A 23331-nucleotide genomic window follows, 5' to 3' on the forward strand; every position below is an offset into this window, starting at 1 on the left:
TGTGTGTCGAGGGGGAGGGGGTGATCCGGGGAGGGGTATGTGTGTGTGGGGGGTGGTGGGGGTGGAGGGGGGGTCATATGTCTAAAACGAGAAGCAAGGATCTAGAAACGTATAGCTTAACTACGCCCACAACCACAGGTTGTAAACGACATGAAAAAAAAACAAAAAAACAACGTTAACGTGTATCAGAAAATTCCGCATGGTTTCCCCGGTGTGTAAATACTCCATGATCCCAGTAACCCGTTCACCCACCTCATTATCCCCCCATACGTATGCATGTCTAGCCAGGTGGGACACAGCCACCAGTGTCAGTGCTATGTGACAGCCAGCTGTCAGCTGGGCTTTACAGGTGGCAGTTGGACAATCATACCTTTCTCCTGGCTCTGCACTGACTGTCAGACAGGGTTGAATGAATGCGTGCACGGGGACATTGTTTGCTTGGGAGGGGGGTGGGGGGCTGGGTGGAGGGGGGGGGGGGGTTATGTGTAGGGAGTCTGTGAAGCTGGTTTTATTTGATTCGATTCAGAATACCTTCTCTCTCTCTCTCTCTCTCTCTCTCTCTCTCTCTCTCTCTGTGTGTGTGTGTGTGTGTGTGTGTGTGTGTGTGTGTGTGTGTGTGTGTGTGTGTGTTGGTCTCTCTCTCTCTTTGCAAATGAAAAAGAACGGATTATACCATGTCCGCTAACTGCTTCTTTGAAAAAGCAAGTGTTCGGGTAATGTCCATTATAATTGAAAGAACCAGGATTTCCTCCTATTTTGGACAATAAAAAGTGCCTATTAATCGTGCATTTTTGTGCGATGTCACAATGTTTGTGATATAAGGCACATCTAGAAAGTGCTTAGTATAACTTAGTACATGAGTATGCGTGTGCACGGTTGTGTGCGATCGTGTGTGTGTGTGTACGTGTGTGTGTGCGTGCGTGTGTGTGTGTGTGCAAACACGAGTACATATATATATATATATATGATTGCGCGAAGTAGAGAGAAAGAGCTAGGCAGATGCTGGAAGGAGGACAGGTACTGGTTCTCGATCTGAACTCTGAAATCAAGTCATTAAGAAAAAAGTAAATATTACTGAGTCATAATTTTATCCAAACACCCCACCCTACCCCACCCCGCCTTCTGCCGCCTGCATGAAAGCACTGCACTAAACAGGTCACCAATACCAATGCGTGCGGGGTTGAGGGGGGTTAGGGAGGCTGTACCTCCACTCTCCGGCTCCCCAAGAAACTGCTGTACGGCGAACTCCAACATGGCAAGCGCTCACATGGAGGCCAAAAGAAGCGCTTCAAAGACACTCTGAAAGCTTCTCTGAAGGCCTTCAACATCAGCCACGACACATGGGAGCTGAATGCAATGGACAGACCAAAGTGGCGTTCAGCTGTCCACAAAGGCGCCAAATCCTGTGAGGCCAACAGAATCGCTGCAGCAGAGCAACGCAGACAGGCCAGGAAAAGCAGTGCCAGCAAGTCCCCGACAGCCGCCACCATCCCCTGTCCACACTGCGTCAGAACCTTCCGGGCGCGGATTGGCCTGACCAGTCATCTGCCCACCCACAGAGCCCAACCCACCCACCCCTAGGATGACTAGATGGTCCTCGTCGATCCCGACGGACGAACCACACCTCTAACTATGGAAGGTCTTCAAACTTTGAGTGGAAAGCTTAAAGCGGTGACTTGTTTATATATATATATATATATATTTTTTTTTTTTTTTTTTTTTTTTTTTTTTTAACCCTTGACTTGTAGTAGGTATTAACGTGGCGATAGCCTTGAGATGGCCTTAGTGGTCGGCGAAGGCTCTAAGCACCATAATTTGATTTGATTTAATTTGATTCCTCCTCCCTACCTCCCTGTCCACCCCCCACCCACCCCTCGCCCCTCCGCCCCTGTCACCCACCCCCCACTCCCCCTCCCAACACACACACACACACACACACACACACACACAGACACACACACAAAGTAGTTTCGCTGACTGCGACGTTCTGTTGACACAACAGACAGCAGGTTTGTATTGTTGTCTGCGATGAACTGTGTGCTTCAGTGCATGTCTTCACCTGTGACCACACACAGCCAGCGATGGATCTGAGCGAAGGGTAGCCTCTGGCCAGGGAAAGAAAAAGTGGAGTTGTTCGTCTTTGTGATCTGCACACGTGTTGGCTTCTTCTTCCCCATCCCCCCCTCCGCCCCCCCCCCCTACACACACACACACCCCACCCCCACTTTCCACTGGTATCCCCGTTTGCAAAACAAACAAACAAACAAACAAACTCAAAAAACAAAAAGTTTCAGAGTTTCATTTTTGATATCTTTGTGGTAACTGGATAACGATTAGGATTGGGAAGGTGTCGATCGGGCGTGTGTGTGTGTGTGTGTGTGTGTGTGTGTGTGTGTGTGTGTGTGTGTGTGTGTGTGTGTGTGTGTGTGTGTGTGTGTGTGTGTGTGTGTGTGTGTGTGTGCATTATTGTGCTGTGCGTATTCTAGTGGTTCGGAGCCGTGGGTTTTTTTTTTCCCCTTAGAATATGCGGTGTGTGGACCTCAGGCATTTGCCGCTTTTTGTTTGGTTAGTTGGTTTTTTGTGGGGGGCTTGTGGTTGTTGTTGTTGTTTGTTGTTGTTGTTTTCAGTTTCTTGTCGTTGTTGCTGTTGTTTTAGATAATGGCATTTCAGAAGTGCCATATATATTCAATAAAGAAACCAGTTTTTCAATAGTAACCCTTCTGAGAAAACGAGAATCTCAAAGGATGTCCGTAAATAATATGTTCTCAGAACTACAAGTTTGCGAGAGAAAAAAAAAAGTGTAGTGAGGATGGGTAGGAGGTCCGGGAGTTTGAGGGGGCGGGGGGGGGAGGGGTGGGGGAGGGGGGGGGGGCACAGTTTTGACTTTTCTTACGAACCTACAAATAAACTCTCGTGTATTCCTTTTTTTTTTTTTTTTTTTTTTAGATTTAATTCAAAGAAAGAACATGGTTACTCATCTGTTTGCATGAAGGGTGTATATTACTGGAGCTGGATACGGCTGTACGTTGTGTATGGCTTTACCGTCATGTTGTTATTTGAATTGACTGACGTATGTGTGTGTGTGCGCGCGCTTTTGACGCCGCCCTTTTGAGGTGGCACTTGATACAGAGAGAAAAAAAACAACAAACAAAAAAACACCAGAGGTTCACTGGAACGACAGCTGCCCCAATGGAGCAAGTCACTCAGACTGGATTTACACAGACACGTACAGGGATTAAGGGAGCGAGCGGGGTGGTTGTTGTTCGCCCTGTTGGCGCTGCACTTGATGACTGCCTTGCTGGACTATAGGGCTTTTGATCGATCGGGAGTGTTTATTCGAATGATTCAAAATACTGTCTACCTTCCTCCTCCTCCTCCTCCTTTTCCTCCTCCTCCTCCCAACCTCTGCACTTCCACGTCCACCCCCCACACCCCCCACCATTACTCTCCCCCCTCCTTCTTCCCCCCCCTCCCTCTCCTTTACTTTCTCTCTCCCTCTCCCTCCCTCTCCTCCCTCTCTCTCCCGCTCTCTCTGCCGCCGCCCCCCCCCCTCCACCAGCCTCTCTCTCTCTTGATTATTAATAACATGTTCATGCCCTGCTCTCTATTGCTACAGCGTCTTTGAATGAATAAAAAAAAAAATACTGTCTCCGACCCTACCTCTTCGCTTGTGTGTGTGTGTAACTTCTCCCTCCCTTTATGGCACTAAGTGTTAGGTTGCCATTGAAAATTCAATGCACACAAGTTACTCACGTGTGTGTGTGTGTGTGTGTGTGTGTGTGTGTGTGTGTGTTTTGTGTGTGTGTGTGTGTGTGTGTGTGTGTGTGTGTGTGTTTGTGTGTGTGTGTGTGTGTGTGTGTGTGTGTGTGTGTGTGTGTGTGTGTGTGTGTGTGTGTGTGTGTGTAACTTCTCCCTCCCTTTATGGCACTGTCTAAGTGTTTGGTTGCCATTGAAAATTCAATGCACACAAGTTACTCACGTGTGTGTGTGTGTGTGTGTGTGTGTGTGTGTGTGTGTGTGTGTGTGTGTGTGTGTGTGTGTGTGTGTGTGTGTGTAACTTCTCCCTCCCTTTATGGCACTGTCTAAGTGTTAGGTTGCCATTGAAAATTCAATGCACACAAGTTACTCACGTGTGTGTGTGTGTGTGTGTGTGTGTGTGTGTGCGTGTGTGTGTGCGTGCATGTGTGTACGTGTGTGCGTGTGTGTGTTGTGGTGTGTGTTTGTGTGTGTGTGTGTGTGTTTGTATGCGCGCGCGCGCGCGCGCGCGCGTGTGTGTGTGTGTATGAATTTTGTGACCTTGTGGTAACGCGTCTGCCTGGGAAGCGAGAGAATCATGAGGGTGTGGGATCGAATCTTAACACTCGCCAGAATTTCCTTCCCCTTCCTCCAATAGGCCTTGGCTGGTGGTCTGTACGCTAGTCATTCGGGTGAGACGATAAACCGAGGTCCCGTGTGCAGCATGCACTGAGCGCAATTAAAAGAACCCACGGTAACAAAAGGGTTACCCTGGCAACAACAACAAAAATCTGCATGAAAATCCACTTCAGTTGTAAACCAAATACGCTAGTGGACAGAACAAAGGAGAGAAGAATAAAAGTGGCACAGCACTGTGGCGAAGTGCTTTCCTCGAGGAGAGGAACATGAATTCACATAAAGAAATGTGTTGTGACAAAAAGGAGCACAGCACAGCACAATGCAATGCAATGCAGTACCATACCATACCATACCATACCATACTAAACTATACCATTCTTGACCATACCATACTAAACCATACCATACCATACCATACCATACCATACCATACCATACCATACTAAACCATACCATTCTTAACCATACCATACTAAGCCACACCATATCATACCATACTAAACCATACCATACCATACCATACTAAACCATACCATACCATACTAAACTATACCATTCTTAACCATACCATACCATACCATACTAAACTATACCATTCTTAACCATACCATACCATACCATACTAAACTATACCATTCTTGACCATACCATACTAAACCATACCATACCATACCATACCATACTAAACTATACCATTCTTAACCATACCATACTAAACCACACCATATCATACCATACTAAACCATACCATACCATACCATACCATACCATACTAAACTATACCATTCTTGACCATACTATACTAAACCATACCATACCATACTAAACTATACCATTCTTAACCATACCATACTAAACCACGCCATATACCATACTAAACCATACCATTCTTAACCATACCATACCATACCATACTAAACTATACCATTCTTGACCATACCATACTAAACCATACCATACCATACCATACCATACTAAACTATACCATTCTTGACCATACCATACTAAACCACACCATATCATACCATACTAAACCATACCATTCTTAACCATACCATACCATACCATACTAAACTATACCATTCTTGACCATACTATACTAAACCATACCATACCATACTAAACTATACCATTCTTAACCATACCATACTAAACCACACCATATCATACCATACTAAACCATACCATTCTTAACCATACCATACCATACCATACCATACTAAACTATACCATTCTTGACCATACCATACTAAACCATACCATACCATACCATACTAAACTATACCATTCTTAACCATACCATACTAAACCATACCATATCATACCATACTAAACCATACCATTCTTAACCATACCATACCATACCATACCATACTAAACTATACCATTCTTGACCATACCATACTAAACCATACCATACCATACCATACCATACTAAACTATACCATTCTTAACCATACCATACTAAACCACACCATATCATACCATACTAAACCATACCATTCTTAACCATACCATACCATACCATACCATACTAAACTATACCATTCTTGACCATACCATACTAAACCATACCATACCATACCATACTAAACTATACCATTCTTGACCATACCATACTAAACCATACCATACCATACTAAACTATACCATTCTTAACCATACCATACTAAACCACACCATATCATACCATACTAAACCATACCATTCTTAACCATACCATACCATACCATACTAAACTATACCATTCTTGACCATACTATACTAAACCATACCATACCATACTAAACTATACCATTCTTAACCATACCATACTAAACCATACCATTCTTAACCATACCATACCATACCATACCATTCTTAACCATACCATACCATACCATGCTAAACCACACCATACCTTACCATACCATGCCGTCTTGTGTGCGCCAAGTTGTATACTGAAGGAAACTTTTAAAACAGAAATATTCCTATACCGACTAAAACTTTTAAAACTGAAATATCATGTTCCACTAAAGGAGTATTCAGTAGTCCATGATTGTTTGGTGTTGTTTTTACAGTCGTGCAATCCTAGGTCTCCAGCACCACATGCAAGAGTCCTTTTCGCCAAAACTCTCACTCACTCACTCACTCATTCCCTCGACCGCTGGGGTCGTTGGGGGGACATGAGGAAGATGTCATAGCTCGCCACGCCGTTCTGTTGGCAGCTGTCGTGAGGAGATCTGGCATCGTCATTTTGGTCCATTCCTTGACCAGCTCTTTCTCTGCCGCCCCCGTCTGCGCCCTCCCTCTACAGTCCCTTGCAGGATGGTTTTGGAGAGGGTGTTATGTCGTATGACATGACCAAACCATGCCATCTTCCGTCGTTTGACAGTCGCCAGCAGTGGTTCTTGGGGCCCAACAAGGTTGCTGACCAGGTTCCGCACATAGTCATTGGTCTTGTGCTCCTTGTAGGAGATGTGTAGTAGTCTCCTCAAGCACTTGGTTTGGAATGCTTGGATTCTTTTCGCCAAAAACCCAGCGAGAAAAAAACTTGCTTTTGACACAACTGTGACACTGTTTACATTCGTAACCAATCATACAACCACCCAACCACGTCGCCTTGGGGTATAACTTGTGAAACAACCATGTTTTTGCATCAAAAGTTATACAAAAGCTTTATCACGAATTAACCGCCCTCCAAGGCAAGAATAACGTTTATTGAACTGAAGTGGGCTGAACTAATCTTATTATTTTCTAAAGAAGGAGTGCTGGGGAAAGTCCACGTTCACACTGATTTTATTCACACAAACATCGCATAAAGACGAGGGCGGCGCAACGATATAAAGGTTTTTATTGACGTGTGTCAGTGAATTACAGCAATATTCCAGTGTAAAACATGATCCGTTAAAAACAGAACTAGCAGAAAAGAGTATTCAATCATACCCAGGACCGAGCCCAAACCCCATGTTTTATGTGTTTCTGTTGGGCTGTAATTCTGTGTACTTTATTACCGATATATATGTGGGAATGGAAAAAAAACACAAACACACACACACACACACATGAAAACGCCTTCGATAAAAGATACTTTTAACTGATGGATCACATACCACGCCTTTAATTCGCATGAAAACAAAGTTCACACCCCTAAACACTCCTTGTAAATAAGGCGGAGGAAAGAGAGTTTCGGTAAACCATGGTTATGACCGATTTCAGTACAAAATCTTTTTTTTTAACCGTTACATTAAAAAAAAAAAAGTGGATGTATGATACAAAACTAATATCAAAGTCGTTAAAAATGGAAAAAGAGAGGCATTAATCCACAGAAATCAAGGTGGAGAAGGGGAAATGGGGAAAGCAATTGCACACAAGACGGCATGGTATGGTAAGGTATGGTATGGGTTAGCATGCTATGGTAAGGTATGGTTTAGTATGCCATGATTTTATACTCTCTGAAGCAACCCCACACAAAACTTCAGCTCAAACTTGTTACCGAGATTGCAGGTGTTTGCGTCACGGCTGATGACCCGGAACGTGAGGAATGCGCCATCATCGGTCTTCTTGATATTTGTCATTTTGTAGGATTTTCTCCTTAGGAGAGTCGGAAAGGGAAAAGGCGTGGCTCCGATCGGCTTCAGAATAAACAGGCCTGTTCTCAGAGCTCACAGGAGAAGACGGTAACCACAGGACGGGATCTCGTTCACTTCAGTCATGCAGTTTGGAGGACGCGTCTTTAAAACAATATTATTCAAATGTCATGCTTGAACGACTTGTCTTCCGACCCTGAGATACTGAACCTTGCATGTATCGACTTTAGATCGATTTTGTTTGTGTTTGTCAGTTGTCTTTCTGTCTCTCTGTCTCCTTCTCTTTCTCTGTTTTTCTCTCTGTTTCTCTATTTCTCTGTGTGTGTGCGTGTGTGTGTGTGTGTGTGTGTGTATGCACGTGCGCGCGCGCGGGCGTGTGTGTTCTCTTAAACATCAGCGATTGCCTTCAAAAGCATTGAAACGCTGTGTGGGGTGATGTGTCATTTTATGAACAGTGCAGTCTGCAGCACGGCCAGCACGGAGAACCGTTCAGGTGTAGCATGAAAGGCACACACAGGAGGGGCTGTGGAGCGTTTCCTTTGAAGCGCCTCATTGAAGTTGACGACTGAATGACTGGTCAGGAACTTCAAACGATATCCATGCACGTACTGTGGACAGAGAGAGATTTTTTTTTTCTATTGAATTGTTAATCTTGTTATTGTCATTAACTTTTTTTGTTTGTTTGGGGTTTTTTTGTTGAAATTATCATTGTTGTTGTTGTTGTTGTTATTTTTAGTATTGTTTTTATTGTCATTATCATCATCATCATCATTATTGTTGTTGTTGCTGCTGTTGCTGTTGTTGTTATCATTATTATTATTATCCTCATGTTTAACAAATAAGCTGTATCGTATTGGCTATGACGTCATTATCGCCTTTGAAAACGTGGAGCAAAGCCAATCGTAAACACCTCCTTAGTTTAATCGATTTCTGTGAGCCCTGAAATTATATCAGAAATTAAACTTTGGCTTTTATTTGCCATATCTTATTCCACAAAAAGTGAGGGCAAACGATTTACTCTAAAAGTCAAAGTTCAAAGTTCAAATTCGACAAAAGCAAAAGATATACATTTCTATTTGTATTTGCAATTGATTTTATCACAACAGATTTCTCTGTGTGAAATTCGGGCTGCTCTGCCCAGGGAGAGCGCGTCGCTACACTACAGCGCCACCCTTTTTGTATGTTTTTTTTTTTTTTTTTTCTGCGTGCAGTTTTATTTGTTTTTCCTATCGAATTGGATTTTTCTACAGAAAAAGAAAGAAAAAACAAACAAACAAACAAACAAAACAAAAGGTAATGAGTCTATTTAAATATAAAGGTTTCTGATCACATAAGTAGTGGGTTTGTTTTCAAAGGTCTGATGCCATAAAGATAGCAGACCACAGATCTGCTTCTAGTGATCTAATACTACAGAAAGAACAACTTAAAAAAATGGGGTGTGGAGGGGGGGGGCGGTTAGGGTTTGGTTTTGGCAATGGCTATGTGGTCCCCCCCGCACCCTCCTGCCCCCCCATCCCCCCCCCCAAAAAAAAAAAAGAAAAGAAAAAGAAAAAAAAAAGCTAAAGACACCCGAAAAAGGTTCTAATTCCAAAGGCCAAGATTAGCGCTCACGATCGTTGAAGCAAAACGTTGTTCCCTTACGATGGACAGCCGTGCTGTCTTACGGGTGGAGTGACGTGTAAAAAAAAAAAAAAAAAAAAAAAAAAAAGCACCTGGGGTGGGGTTGGGGTTGGTGACTGTAACACACTGATCATAATGCAACAGTCCCAAACCCTTTGACTTTGGCCCCTAACTGTGCGCGCCCCAGCGGTTTACTGTTTTTTTAATGGCTCACTCAGGCACGATGAAAGGCAAAAACGCACCACGTAAAGAGAGAGAGAGAGACTAGAAGGCTTTTGTTTTCCACGGAACCCGTACCTTTTCACAACGTGTGGCAGGCGTTGATAGAAACTGAAACACTTCACCACTTCATCCCCATTCCCACTCCGAAAGAACCAACCCCCCTACCTTCTTCCCTACCCACCCACTTCCCCTCCCCTCCCTCCCCACCCCCCAGTCCCCTCCTCCCTCCCCCCACCCCCACCCATTATGCCCTTGACGGCGCTGTATGTTACTCTTTGCCTGGCGTCGTTGTGCCAAAAAGAGAACGGGGAGGAGCGAGTGGGGGCGAGAGAGGGAGGGAGGTGGGGGTCGTGTGAAGAAAGCAGTGGCAAGAAGTGAGTGGGGGGGGCGGGGGGGGGGCTGGGGAGGGGGGGCGGGGACGGGGGTGTGGGTTCCAGTCTGGGAGAGCTAGTGGTACAGGGGGGCCAGAGAGCGGCGTGGCGACTGTGGTGGTGACAGTGCCGGGTGGACGACGGATCGGGGTGGCGACTGTGGTGGTGATAGTGCCGGGTGGACGACGGATCGGGGTGGACTGTGGTGGTGACAGTGCCGGGTGGCTGACGAATCGGGGTGGACTGTGGTGGTGACAGTGCCGGGTGGACGACGGATCGGGGTGGACTGTGGTGGTGATAGTGTCGGGTGGGTGAATGATCGGGGTGGACTGTGGTGGTGATAGTGCCGGGTGGACGACGGATCGGGGTGGCGACTGTGGTGGTGATAGTGCCGGGTGGACGACGGATCGGGGTGGACTGTGGTGGTGATAGTGTCGGGTGAGTGAATGATGGGGTGGACTGTGGTGGTGACAGTGCCGGGTGGGTGACGGATCGGGGTGGCGACTGTGGTGGTGACAGTGCCGGGTGGACGACGGATCGGGGTGGACTGTGGTGGTGATAGTGTCGGGTGGGTGAATGATCGGGGTGGCGACTGTGGTGGTGATAGTGTCGGGTGGGTGAATGATCGGGGTGGACTGTGGTGGTGATAGTGTCGGGTGGATGACAGATTGGGGTGGACTGTGGTGGTGACAGTGCCGGGTGGCTGACGAATCGGGGTGGACTGTGGTGGTGACAGTGTCGGGTGGGTGAATGATCGGGGTGGACTGTGGTGGTGACAATGTCGGGTGGGTGACGGATCGGGGTGGCAAACTGTGGTGGTGATAGTGTCGGGTGGGTGACAGATCGGGGTGGACTGTGGTGGTGACAGTGCCGGGTGGACGACGGATCGGGGTGGCGACTGTGGTGGTGACAGTGTCGGGTGGGTGAATGATCGGGGTGGACTGTGGTGGTGATAGTGTCGGGTGGGTGAATGATCGGGGTGGACTGTGGTGGTGACAGTGTCGGGTGGGTGAATGATCGGGGTGGACTGTGGTGGTGATAGTGTCGGGTGGGTGAATGATCGGGGTGGACTGTGGTGGTGATAGTGTCGGGTGGGTGAATGATCGGGGTGGACTGTGGTGGTGATAGTGTCGGGTGGATGACGGAACGGGGTGGCGACTGTGATGGTGACAGTGTCGGGTGGGTGAATGATCGGGGTGGACTGTGGTGGTGATAGTGTCGGGTGGATGACGGAACGGGGTGGCGACTGTGGTGGTGACAGTGCCGGGTGGACGACGGACCAGGGTGGGCTGTGGAACGGGACAGGCCCCGGGTGGACCCAGCTTGCCCGTGCCGTGAGCTAGGTGGATGTACCCGAGCACTGTTTGACGACGATGCCAATCAATCAACGTTAGTCCTGGGCACTCTTTTCACGTGAGGGTTAAATCACCGTGAAATCCTATCACTCTTCTCACATCTCCCCGTCAACCTACCTCTACCACCACCAGTATTTGCCAAGCGTTTATCACCGTTTTCATCTGCCTCCCTCCCTCCTTCCCTCCATCCATCCACCCCGGGTGGGTTCCGTGCTGTGCCTTGCCTCCCAGGCTGTGTGATTTATGGGGCGATGCCAAGGAAGAAGGAGAGGTGTGAAGGGGTGTGGAAGTCCTCCTCTGGAGCAGTCGGGTGGGGTGGGCGGGGCGGGAAGGGAGGAGGGGGTGAGGGAGTGGCTGAGAAAAGCACATTAAGTCCACCTCGTCAAAGGCCTGTTAGACTCCAGCCGTCAAGGTTATCGATGTGCCGCGCGACTCAGTGAGAGCAGAGCTTTTGTTCCGTAATCCTTTAATGCTGCCATTGTCGGAAGCGGTTGACACCCCCGCCGTTCTTTTCCGACAAAATTGCTGCAGGGGGAGGAAATTCAAGGCGATCTCTGCTGCAGCCTTCTTTTACTTCTTTTTTTTTTTTTTTCTTTTTCCTAACAGTGTGCCGGTGTGTGTGTGTGTGTGGGTGTGTGATGCTGGCTCGAGTGTGTGTTTGTGTATAGTGATGTGGTGGTAGTGACCAAGTGATAGGTGTTGTTAATGTTGACCCCCGTGAACGTGCAGTGGTGAGTTGACCATGAACCAGTGATACGGGAGGTGTTTCATGAGCCAACTCCCCCCCCCCCCCCTGTGCCCAGTGGCTAGCCATTTTTCGTGCTTGGCGTACCTCTCAACACACCCGATTACCGACGCCGTAATGGATCGGGGATAAACTGTTTTCTCAAGTAACGTGTAGGTTGGTGTGATTTGTTTGGTTCCTTGTGTGTGGTGTGGTGTGGTGTGGTGTGGTGTGTATAACAAAAGCCAGTTGAGAAGAGTGAGGGGTCCAGGGGGACTCGTGTTTGCTCTGCTGTGGTCAGTGCTGGTGGTGTGTGTGTGTGTGAGTGTGTGTGTGTGTGTGTGTGTGTGTGTGTGTGTGTGTGTGTGTGTGTGTGTGTGTGTGCTGTGTGTTGTGTGGTGATTGTTGTTATCGTGTGGAATGGTTTTCAATGGAAAACTTGTCAGTGAAACCTGGGACATGAAGTACTGTTCAAAGGAGAGAGAGAAAAAAAAAATGATAGAGAGAGAGGGGGATGGAGAGAGAGAGAGACGTTTCCATGGAAACCATGCAGGTAAACCTGGCAATAAATGTGGAGAAAGTGTACTGGAAAATAATGTATTTACAGAGAGAGAAAAAAAAAAGGTAGAGAAACCGTGAAATTTGTGATTGGATTTTTAAGTATTCAAAAGAACCGTCTAGTTTTGCTATTTTTAAATTGAAAATGGAAGGCAAGGGTTAGTGTCGCTGTAACGTTTTATAGCCCCCTCTTTATCGTGGAAATTTTTTTAGACGAAGAAATACGCTTAAGCTGAGAGGTTGGTCTGCATCCACAAAACAATCACACACACACACACACACACACACACACACACACACACACACACACACACACACACACACACACACACACACGCACAGAGGATTATTTTATGCCATATCCCCATGCCATGCGCAAGATACCCAGAACAAAAAAAACACAGCATTTCCATTTGTCCATTGTGACAGAGAGCGCCGCCTCACTGGTTATTAAACGGGAGTTTGATGACACAGAGAGAGAGATACTGAATCAACTGTGAAAAAAAGGATGTATGCTTCAAGGTGCAATTTCATTAGTTTTACCGTGACCAGTTATTCTGATAATTTTCCACCTACGTGAGTTTCTACTTGGATAATTTTCCCAAGGTTTTAGTTTAGAGGAGGGATTTCATAGACTGGGTATAAATCGCTAGATTACTATGCTCGATAAATTATTCGCACACAATACGCAACACACACACACACACACACACACACACACACACACACACACACACACACACATCTTTATATGCAGAGAGAGAGAGAGAGAGAGGGAGGGGGGATTCAATTTCCGTTCGTTGCAGTGAGCACACGTAAAATTGAGTTGAGAACGGAACCCAAACTTTGCGTGTGAATTAGACCACGTGACGGGTTGAGGAAAAGAAAGGGATACCGATAAAAGTTATACATAAAAACAAACAAACAAACAAACAAACAACAACAAAAAACCCACCAACAAACAAACCTTCGTATTAAACTTTCAAACAGAAATTTGAAACAAATGGGTGGGATTTAAAAAAATATATATGTATATATTCCAGTAATAGTATTTTATTTCATGATACAGACGGATATGTACTAACATACTGTTTGCATAATTCATGGCATCGTCTTGTTGTATGTATATATATATATATATATATATATATATATATATATATATATATATATATATATATATGTGTGTGTGTGTGTGTGTGTGTGTGTGTGTGTTTAAAAGTCAATAATGTACAACACACACACGCACACACGCACACACGCAAATGCAAATGCATATATATATATGCATATGCGCGCACAAAAGATGTACACTCTTTACACCTGTACACATAGATGCACACCACTTTTACTATCGATGTTAATGATACTCTTCGCTCCTAATTAATTCCTCTGCATGACAGCTGGTTTGCTTATGTGTTTGCGTGTGCATCTACTGGATTTGAGATGACTTTGTTGGTTTGGTTTTTTTTTTGTTTTGTTTTGTTTTTCCTGATGTGACCCCTTTGGTGTTGGATTTTAAAAGCAACTTTTTTTTAAAAATTTGCAAGTGAAGTGGAAAGCCGGTCACAGCAACTCAAACACCCACCAGTTGTCTGCAGCTGCCATCGTTTCCACATGCACTCGCTGTGCGGTATAAACGGTCTCAATGTTAATGCGCACGAGCTTGCTGTGCTGTATAAACAGTCTAGTCCATAATTATGCACGCGAGCAGTGAAATAATAGTATTCTGTCCTGTGATTGTTTCTGTCTGTCGGCGTCAGAGTCTGTGTTGTAGCAACAAGACGGGCGCAATAGCCGAGTGGTTAAAGCGTTGGACTTTCAATCTGTGGGTCCCGGGTTCGAATCACGGTAACGGCGCCTGGTGGGTAAAGAGTGGAGATTTTTCCGATCTCCCAGGTCAACATATGTGCAGACCTGCTAGTGCCTGAACCCCCTTCGTGTGTATAAGCACGCAGAAGATCAAATACGCACGTTAAAGATCCTGTAACCCATGTCAGTGATCGGTGGGTTATGGAGACACGAAAATACCCAGCATGCATGAACCACGACAGAGTCATCGGCAAGGGTTAGTGTCGCTGTAACGTTTTATAGCCCCCTCTTTATCGTGGAAATTTTTTTAGACGAAGAAATACGCTTAAGCTGAGAGGACGCGCACACAGAGGATTTTATGCCATATCCCCATGCCATGCGCATGATACCCAGAACAAAAAAAACACAGCATTTCCATTTGTCCATTGTGACAGAGAGCGCCGCCTCACTGGTTATTAAACGGGAGTTTGATGACAGAGAGAGAGAGATACTGAATCAACTGTGAAACAAAAAAGGATGTATGCTTCAAGGTGCAATTTCATTAGTTTTACCGCGACCAGTTATTCTGATAATTTTCCACCTACGTGAGTTTCTACTTGGATAATTTTCCCAAGGTTTTAGTTTAGAGGAGGGATTTCATAGACTGGGTATAAATCGCTAGATTACTATGCTCGATAAATTATTCGCACACAATACGCAACACACACACACACACACACACACACACACACACACACACACACACACACACACACACACACATCTTTATATGCACAGAGAGAGAGCGAGAGAGAGGGAGTGGGGATTCAATTTCCGTTCGTTGCAGTGAGCACACGTAAAATTGAGTTGAGAACGGAACCAAAACTTTGCGTGTGAATTAGACCACGTGACGGGTTGAGGAAAAGAAGGGGATACCGATAAAAGTTATACATAAAAACAAACAAACAAACAAACAACAACAAAAAACCCACCAACAAACAAACCTTCGTATTAAACTTTCAAACAGAAATTTGAAATAAATGGGTGGAATTTTTTAAAATATATACATATTCCAGTAATAGTATTCTATTTCATGATACATACTGTTTGCATAATTCATGACATCGTCTTGTTATATATATATATATATATATATATATATATATATATATATATGTGTGTGTGTGTGTGTGTGTGTGTGTGTGTGTGTGTGTGTGTGTTTAAAGGTCAAGAATGTACAACACACACGCACACACACACGCACGCACGCACGCACACACGCAAATGCAAATGCATATATATGCATATGCGCGCACAAAAGATGCACACTCTTTACACCTGTACACATAGATGCACACCACTTTTACTATCGATGTTAATGATACTCTTCGCTCCTAATTAATTCCTCTGCATGATAGCTGGTTTGCTTATGTGTTTGCGTGTGCATCTACTGGATTTGAGAGGACTTAGTTGTTTTTTTGTTTGTTTGTTTGTTTGTTTGTTTGTTTTTTTGTGGGTTTTTTTCCGATGTGACCCCTTTGGTGTTGGATTTTAAAAGCAACTTTTTTTTTTTAAATTTGCACGTGAAGTGGAAAGCCGGTCACAGCAACTCAAACACCCACCAGTTGGCTACAGCTTCCATTGTTTCCACATGCACTCGCTGTGCGGTATAAACGGTCTCAATGTTAATGCGCACGAGCTTGCTGTGCTGTATAAACAGCCCAGTCCATAATTATGCACGCGAGCAGTGAAATAATAGTATTCTGTCCTGTGATTGTTTCTGTCTGTCGGCGTCAGAGTCTTTGTTATAGCAACAAGACGGGCGCAATAGCCGAGTGGTTAAAGCGTTGGACTTTCAATCTGTGGGTCCCGGGTTCGAATCACGGTAACGGCGCCTGGTGGGTAAAGGGTGGAGATTTTTCCGATCTCCCAGGTCAACATATGTGCAGACCTGCTAGTGCCTGAACCCCCTTCGTGTGTATAAGCACGCAGAAGATCAAATACGCACGTTAAAGATCCTGTAACCCATGTCAGTGATCGGTGGGTTATGGAGACACGAAAATACCCAGCATGCATGAACCACGACAGAGTCATCGGCAAGTCGATGTTGGTCGTGTAACGGAAAGAAGAAGAAGAAGAACAATGAATAAAGCCAATATCAATGCACACGAGCTTGCTGTGCGATATAAACAGTCTATATTTATGCGCTCGTGCTTGCTATGCTGTATAAACAGTCAATGATTATGCACACGAACGATGCAATTATCGTATCCTGCCCTGCGATTGCTTCTGGGGCCGCATCATAGTTTGTCTTGTAGTAACGGTGAAAGCCATGAGAAATGAAGAAGGGGGGGGGGGGGGGGGGGGGGATGGAGACCACGTAGAGGCTGGCATAAGAGGAAAGATACAGAGAAATCACTGGCTTTAGATACACATAAATCATTGGCTTTAGATACACATAAATCATTGGCTTTAGATACACATAAATCATTGGCTTTAGATACACATAAATCATTGGCTTTAGATACACATAAATCATTAGCTTTAGATACACATAAATCATTAGCTTTAGATACACATAAATCATTAGCTTTAGATACACATAAATCATTGGCTTTAGATATACATAAATCATTGGCTTTAGATACACATAAATCACTGGCTTTAGATACACATAAATCACTGGCTTTAGATACACATAAATCATTAGCTTAAGATACACATAAATCACTGGCTTTAGATACACATAAATCATTAGCTTTAGATACACATAAATCATTGGCTTTAGATACGCATAAATCACTGGCTTTAGATACACATAAATCACTGGCTTTAGATACACATAAATCATTGGCTTTAGATACGCATAAATCACTGGCTTTAGATACACATAAATCACTGGCTTTAGATACACATAAATCATTGGCTTTAGATACACATAAATCATTGGCTTTAGACACACATAAATCATTGGCTTTAGATACACATAAATCATTGGCTTTAGATACACATAAACCATTGGCTTAAGATACACATAAATCATTGACTTTAGATACACATAAATCACTGGCTTTAGATACACATAAATCACTGGCTTTAGATACACATAAACCATTGGCTTTAGATACACATAAATCATTGGCTTTAGATACACATAAATCACTGGCTTTAGATACACATAAATCATTGGCTTTAGATACACATAAATCACTGGCTTTAGATACACATAAATCATTAGCTTTAGATACACATAAATCATTGGCTTTAGATACACATAAATCATTAGCTTTAGATACACATAAATCACTGGCTTTAGATACACATAAATCATTGGCGTTAGATACACATAAATCATTAGCGTTAGATACACATAAATCATTAGCTTTAGATACACATAAATCATTAGCTTTAGATAGACATAAATCACTGGCTTTAGATAGACATAAATCATTGGCTTTAGATACACATAAATCATTGGCTTTAGATACACATAAATCATTGGCTTTAGATACATATAAACCATTGGCTTTAGATACACATAAATCATTGGCTTTAGATACACATAAATCATTAGCTTTAGATACACATAAATCACTGGCTTTAGATACACATAAATCATTGGCTTTAGATACACATAGATCATTGGCTTTAGATACACATAAATCACTGGCTTTAGATACACATAAATCATTGGCTTTAGATACACATAAATCATTAGCTTTAGATACACATAAATCATTGGCTTTAGATACACATAAATCATTGGCTTTAGATACACATAAATCATTAGCTTTAGATACACATAAATCATTAGCTTTAGATACACATAAATCATTGGCTTTAGATACACATAAATCATTGGCTTTAGATACACATAAATCATTAGCTTTAGATACACATAAATCATTAGCTTTAGATACACATAAATCATTAGCTTTAGATACACATAAATCATTGGCTTTAGATACACATAAATCATTGGCTTTAGATACACATAAATCATTGGCTAATTTACCAGAATTGCTTACTGGACTTTCAGCCTTTGTCCAAACTGTATCCTTACTGCTGTGTCCGTTAGATACTTCAGCTGACACTGTAGAAATCAAGGACAGAGCTCCCATCAGACATACATATGTATGTATGTATGTATATGTATATATTCTTCTTTTTTTTTCATGGCAGTCTATTTTATTTTAGAGAATAGATACATGCGTAGAAATGGTTTCCCACCACCACGTGAAGTCTCTTGCCTAGCGGAAACAGAAGCCCAAGACCTGTTACATTTCCTTGCCGGACAGGGCAAGGGATAGAAACATGTTTCCGTGCACTGGAAACAGGATTAACCAGTCAGCACGCAAACCGCCGTGTGTTGCTCAACACGAACACGTCTCTTGCTGTTTCTGCTTTTCCTCTCCAGCAGGGCGCCAAACAGAAGCCATTGATCATAATTCAGCGTGTCCTTTGGACAGGAATGGATCGATGACAGATCGCTCGGAAACCAAAACGGTGCAAACCCGTTTTGATGAGAAAAAAAAAAGCAAGTTGGTGAGAAACGGAACGAAACAAAAAACCCATTTTGTGTGGGTGCATGCACAGCGGGTTGATGTTCTGAACTGTTCTTATTAAAGATTGATGACACAAACAATTTCCTCACTGGTAGACATAGGAATAGAATTACAAATTGTCATAAACAATCTGAAACTGACGTGTTGTTGCTGGTAGACATAGGAATAGAATTACAAATCGTCATAAACAATCTGTAACCGATACTTAGTGACTGTTACACATAGGAATTGAATTACAAATCGTCATAAACAATCTGAAACTGACATTTGGTTACTGTTAGACATAGGAATTGAATTACAAATCGTCATAAACAATCTGAAACTGACATTTGGCTATTGTTAGACATAGGAATTGAATTACAAATCGTCATAAACAATCTGAAACCGACATTTAGTGACTGTTACACATAGGAATTGAATTACAAATCGTCATAAACAATCTGAAACCGACATTTGGCTACTGTTAGACATAGGAATTGAATTACAAATCGTCATAAACAATCTGAAACTGACATTTAGTGACTGTTACACATAGGCATTGAATTACAAATCGTCATAAACAATCTGAAACCGACATTTAGTGACTGTTAGACATAGGAATTGAATTACAAATCGTCATAAACAATCTGAAACCGACATTTGGCTACTGTTAGACATAGGAATTGAATTACAAATCGTCATAAACAATCTGTAACCGACATTTGGCTACTGTTAGACATAGGAATTGAATTACAAATCGTCATAAACAATCTGTAACCGACATTTGGCTACTGTTAGACATAGGAATTGAATTACAAATCGTCATAAACAATCTGAAACCGACATTTGGCTACTGTTAGACATAGGAATTGAATTACAAATCGTCATAAACAATCTGAAACCGACATTTGGTTACTGTTAGACATAGGAATTGAATTACAAATCGTCATAAACAATCTGAAACTGACATTTAGTGACTGTTACACATAGGAATAGAATTACAAATCGTCATAAACAACCTGAAACTGACATTTAGTGACTGTTACACATAGGAATAGAATTACAAATCGTCATAAACAATCTGAAACTGACATTTAGTGACTGTTACACATAGGAATAGAATTACAAATCGTCATAAACAATCTGAAACTGACATTTAGTGACTGTTACACATAGGAATAGAATTACAAATCGTGATAAACAATCTGAAACCGACATTTGGTTACTGTTAGACATAGGCATTGAATTACAAATCGTCATAAACAATCTGAAACTGACATTTAGTGACTGTTACACATAGGAATAGAATTACAAATCGTCATAAACAACCCGAAACTGACATTTAGTGACTGTTACACATAGGAATTGAATTACAAATCGTCATAAACAATCTGAAACTGACATTTGGCTATTGTTAGACATAGGAATTGAATTACAAATCGTCATAAACAATCTGAAACCGACATTTGGTTACTGTTAGACATAGGCATTGAATTACAAATCGTCATAAACAATCTGAAACTGACATTTAGTGACTGTTACACATAGGAATTGAATTACAAATCGTCATAAACAATCTGAAACTGACATTTAGTGACTGTTACACATAGGAATTGAATTACAAATCGTCATAAACAATCTGAAACCGACATTTAGTGACTGTTACACATAGGAATTGAATTACAAATCGTCATAAACAATCTGAAACTGACATTTAGTGACTGGCAGACACACGAATTAAATAACTAATCAAACTTAGGAGAGGACGGGGGCATGAACTGCAGACTAGGACTAAATAACAGTTGAAACAGAGCTTCGGTGTCATCTGCCCCATATAAATGCAGCATAAATGTGCAGCAATATGGTGCATCGTAACTGCTGGATCTTAATTCTCAGATTGCTTCGAGAGTGCCCCGGATATATGCTGTTGTGTTATTAGTGAAGAACCTATCAAGCATACCGAATAATGCAGACGGTTCTTAACATGCTCTGATTTTTTTGATTTTTTTTATTTTATCTTCATTACATTCGTGAATAAAGTTGACAAACAATAGCCATCTGGATATCGTTACAGCTGAAGTCGCCGACAGTGATCACGTTGTTTATATACCTTTGGTGGGCAACGAGACTAGCTTGTCCATGAACATATATATTATTGTCAAAGCACGAACTTGTATGTCACGTATCTCATATTCCTGTCCGTCTGTCGCTCTCTGTGTCTCTGTCTCTGTCTGTCTGTGTGTCTGTCTCTGTCTCTCTCTCTGTCTCTCTCTCTGTGTGTCTCTCTCTCTGTCACGCAGCCTTGTGCAATAAAAATTGAGAAGAAATGAATACAGGCACACAAGTTTGTCAAAATATTTCAGCAGCATTTCAGAAGGTGAATTAAAAAAACAAAAAAACAAAAACAAAACAAAACAAAACAACAAAAACAAACAACGAAAACCGAAGGGATAGTGCAACTATTGAAAACGGGTTTCTTCCTTTGATCGTGAGTGTATGTATGCCCTTCATTTGTCACAGGCCGTTGGGTAAAACTGCTGTGTCCCCTCCTGTCTGTCTGCCTACCTGCCTGGCTGTCTGTTTGTCTGTCTGTCAGTCTGTCAAGCACAGAAAATTACCAGTTTTATCAACAGTAAGAAAAAAGAAAAAGAAAAAAGAAATACCAGTAACAGTTGTGTTGAGAGAGGTTTTCCTTGGCACGATCCCCGGCGTCCAATCGTTGACCCATTAACATGAGATGTCTGGCAGTCCGTCTGTGTAGAGAGAGAGAGAGAGAGGCGTGTGCGCAAACAAATGCAGTGTTTCGCGTGAACGGCCTGTTCTGCATGATTTCAGATTAATGGCCGTGGGATTAAAGAAAAGGGAGGGGAGGGAGGGAGGAGGGGGGGCGCGCACAATCACCACGCCTGACGTACATGGAGTAACTCGATGGGAATGTAAACTGTTGATTGTCGGAAGATTGAACGGACATAATACTGCATAGTGACGGTGGATTTGACAGCTGTTGAAAGTGAGTCGATAACTTAGAGCTCATGAATCACCCTCCCCCCACCCCTAGGTTCTCAGCATCTAGTTTAGATATACTTCCAAGTGTGACCGCAGTTGTGTAGAAGACGCAAATAAAGTATGTTTTATATGATAGTTTTATATACCTGGTGTCGGTACAAAATGTTACAGTAGTAGTGTTGCAGAAGATGTGAATGAGACATATCATTATGATAGTCAGTTTTATATAGCGAGTGTCGATACAAAAATGTGACAGTAGAAGTGCAGATGACGAGAATAAGATATGTTTTTTTTAATATGATAGTCGGTTTTATATACATAGTGTCAGTACAACAGTTTTTGGAAGTGAACTATGTTCGGTGATAGTGGATCAGCAAAAGGTGGATAACAGTTCCGAACATTTTGATAGACTGTTGAAATTTCATTCACACAGTTCTCCAAGATATGGACAGTGTATGACGGGCGCAATAGCCGAGTGATTAAAGCGTTGGACTTTCAATCTGAGGGTCTCGGGTTCGAATCACGGTGACGGCGCCTGGTGGGTAAAGGGTGGAGATTTTTACGATCTCCCAGGTCAACACATGTGCAGACCTGCTAGTGCCTGAACCCCCTTCGTGTGTATATGCAAGCAGAAGATCAGATGCGCACGTTAAAGATCCTGTAACCCATGTCAGCGTTCGGTGGGTTATGGAAACAAGAACATACCCAGCATGCACACCCCCGAAAGCGGAGTATGGCTGCCTACATGGCGGGGTAAAAACGGTCATACACGTAAAAGCCCACTCGTGTGCATACGGGTGAACGCGGGGGTTGCAGCCCACGAACGAAGAAGAAGAAGGACAGTGTATGATTGCTTTTGATGCGTTTGAAAGGTGAATCCAGAGCTCAACTAAAAAAGGAACAGTACAACTGCTTCTCACCGATCGTTGACACGGAGTCCGAACTTGTATCAGTTGGAAAAAAAAAGTATTTGAACGGCAGCAATGGACATCAACAAGTGTTGAAAACGTGCGAGACCGAAACCTGTGACTTGAAGAAATTTGAAGATATCAACGTGAGACGTATCAGAATATAAACCATTGTACTTGAAGTGTTTTGAAGGAGACTTGAAAGCGAGGCATCAGAATGTAACACCTGTGTGTTAAAAAAAATTCCGAAGGAAATTTCTTCGTTAGAGACATCGGAATGTAAACCCTG

At 43.1% G+C, this 23331-nt stretch overlaps 1 protein-coding gene across 1 annotated transcript in view; it reads left to right on the forward strand.

The window, feature by feature from the left end:
• The first annotated feature begins 12252 nt into the window (after positions 1–12252).
• The window catches only part of LOC143291868 (uncharacterized), a 43152-nt gene continuing 32073 nt past the window's right edge, over positions 12253–23331 (forward strand). Inside the window, exons 1-2 of the mRNA XM_076601993.1 lie at positions 12253–12412; positions 23007–23331. The exon at positions 23007–23331 is cut by the window's right edge and continues 623 nt beyond it. The gene's annotated coding sequence lies outside the window, so the exon portion shown is untranslated. The remainder of the gene's footprint in view (positions 12413–23006) is intronic.

This window comes from Babylonia areolata, chromosome 18 (genome assembly GCF_041734735.1).
Source record: "Babylonia areolata isolate BAREFJ2019XMU chromosome 18, ASM4173473v1, whole genome shotgun sequence".
NCBI lineage: Eukaryota > Metazoa > Mollusca > Gastropoda > Neogastropoda > Buccinidae > Babylonia > Babylonia areolata.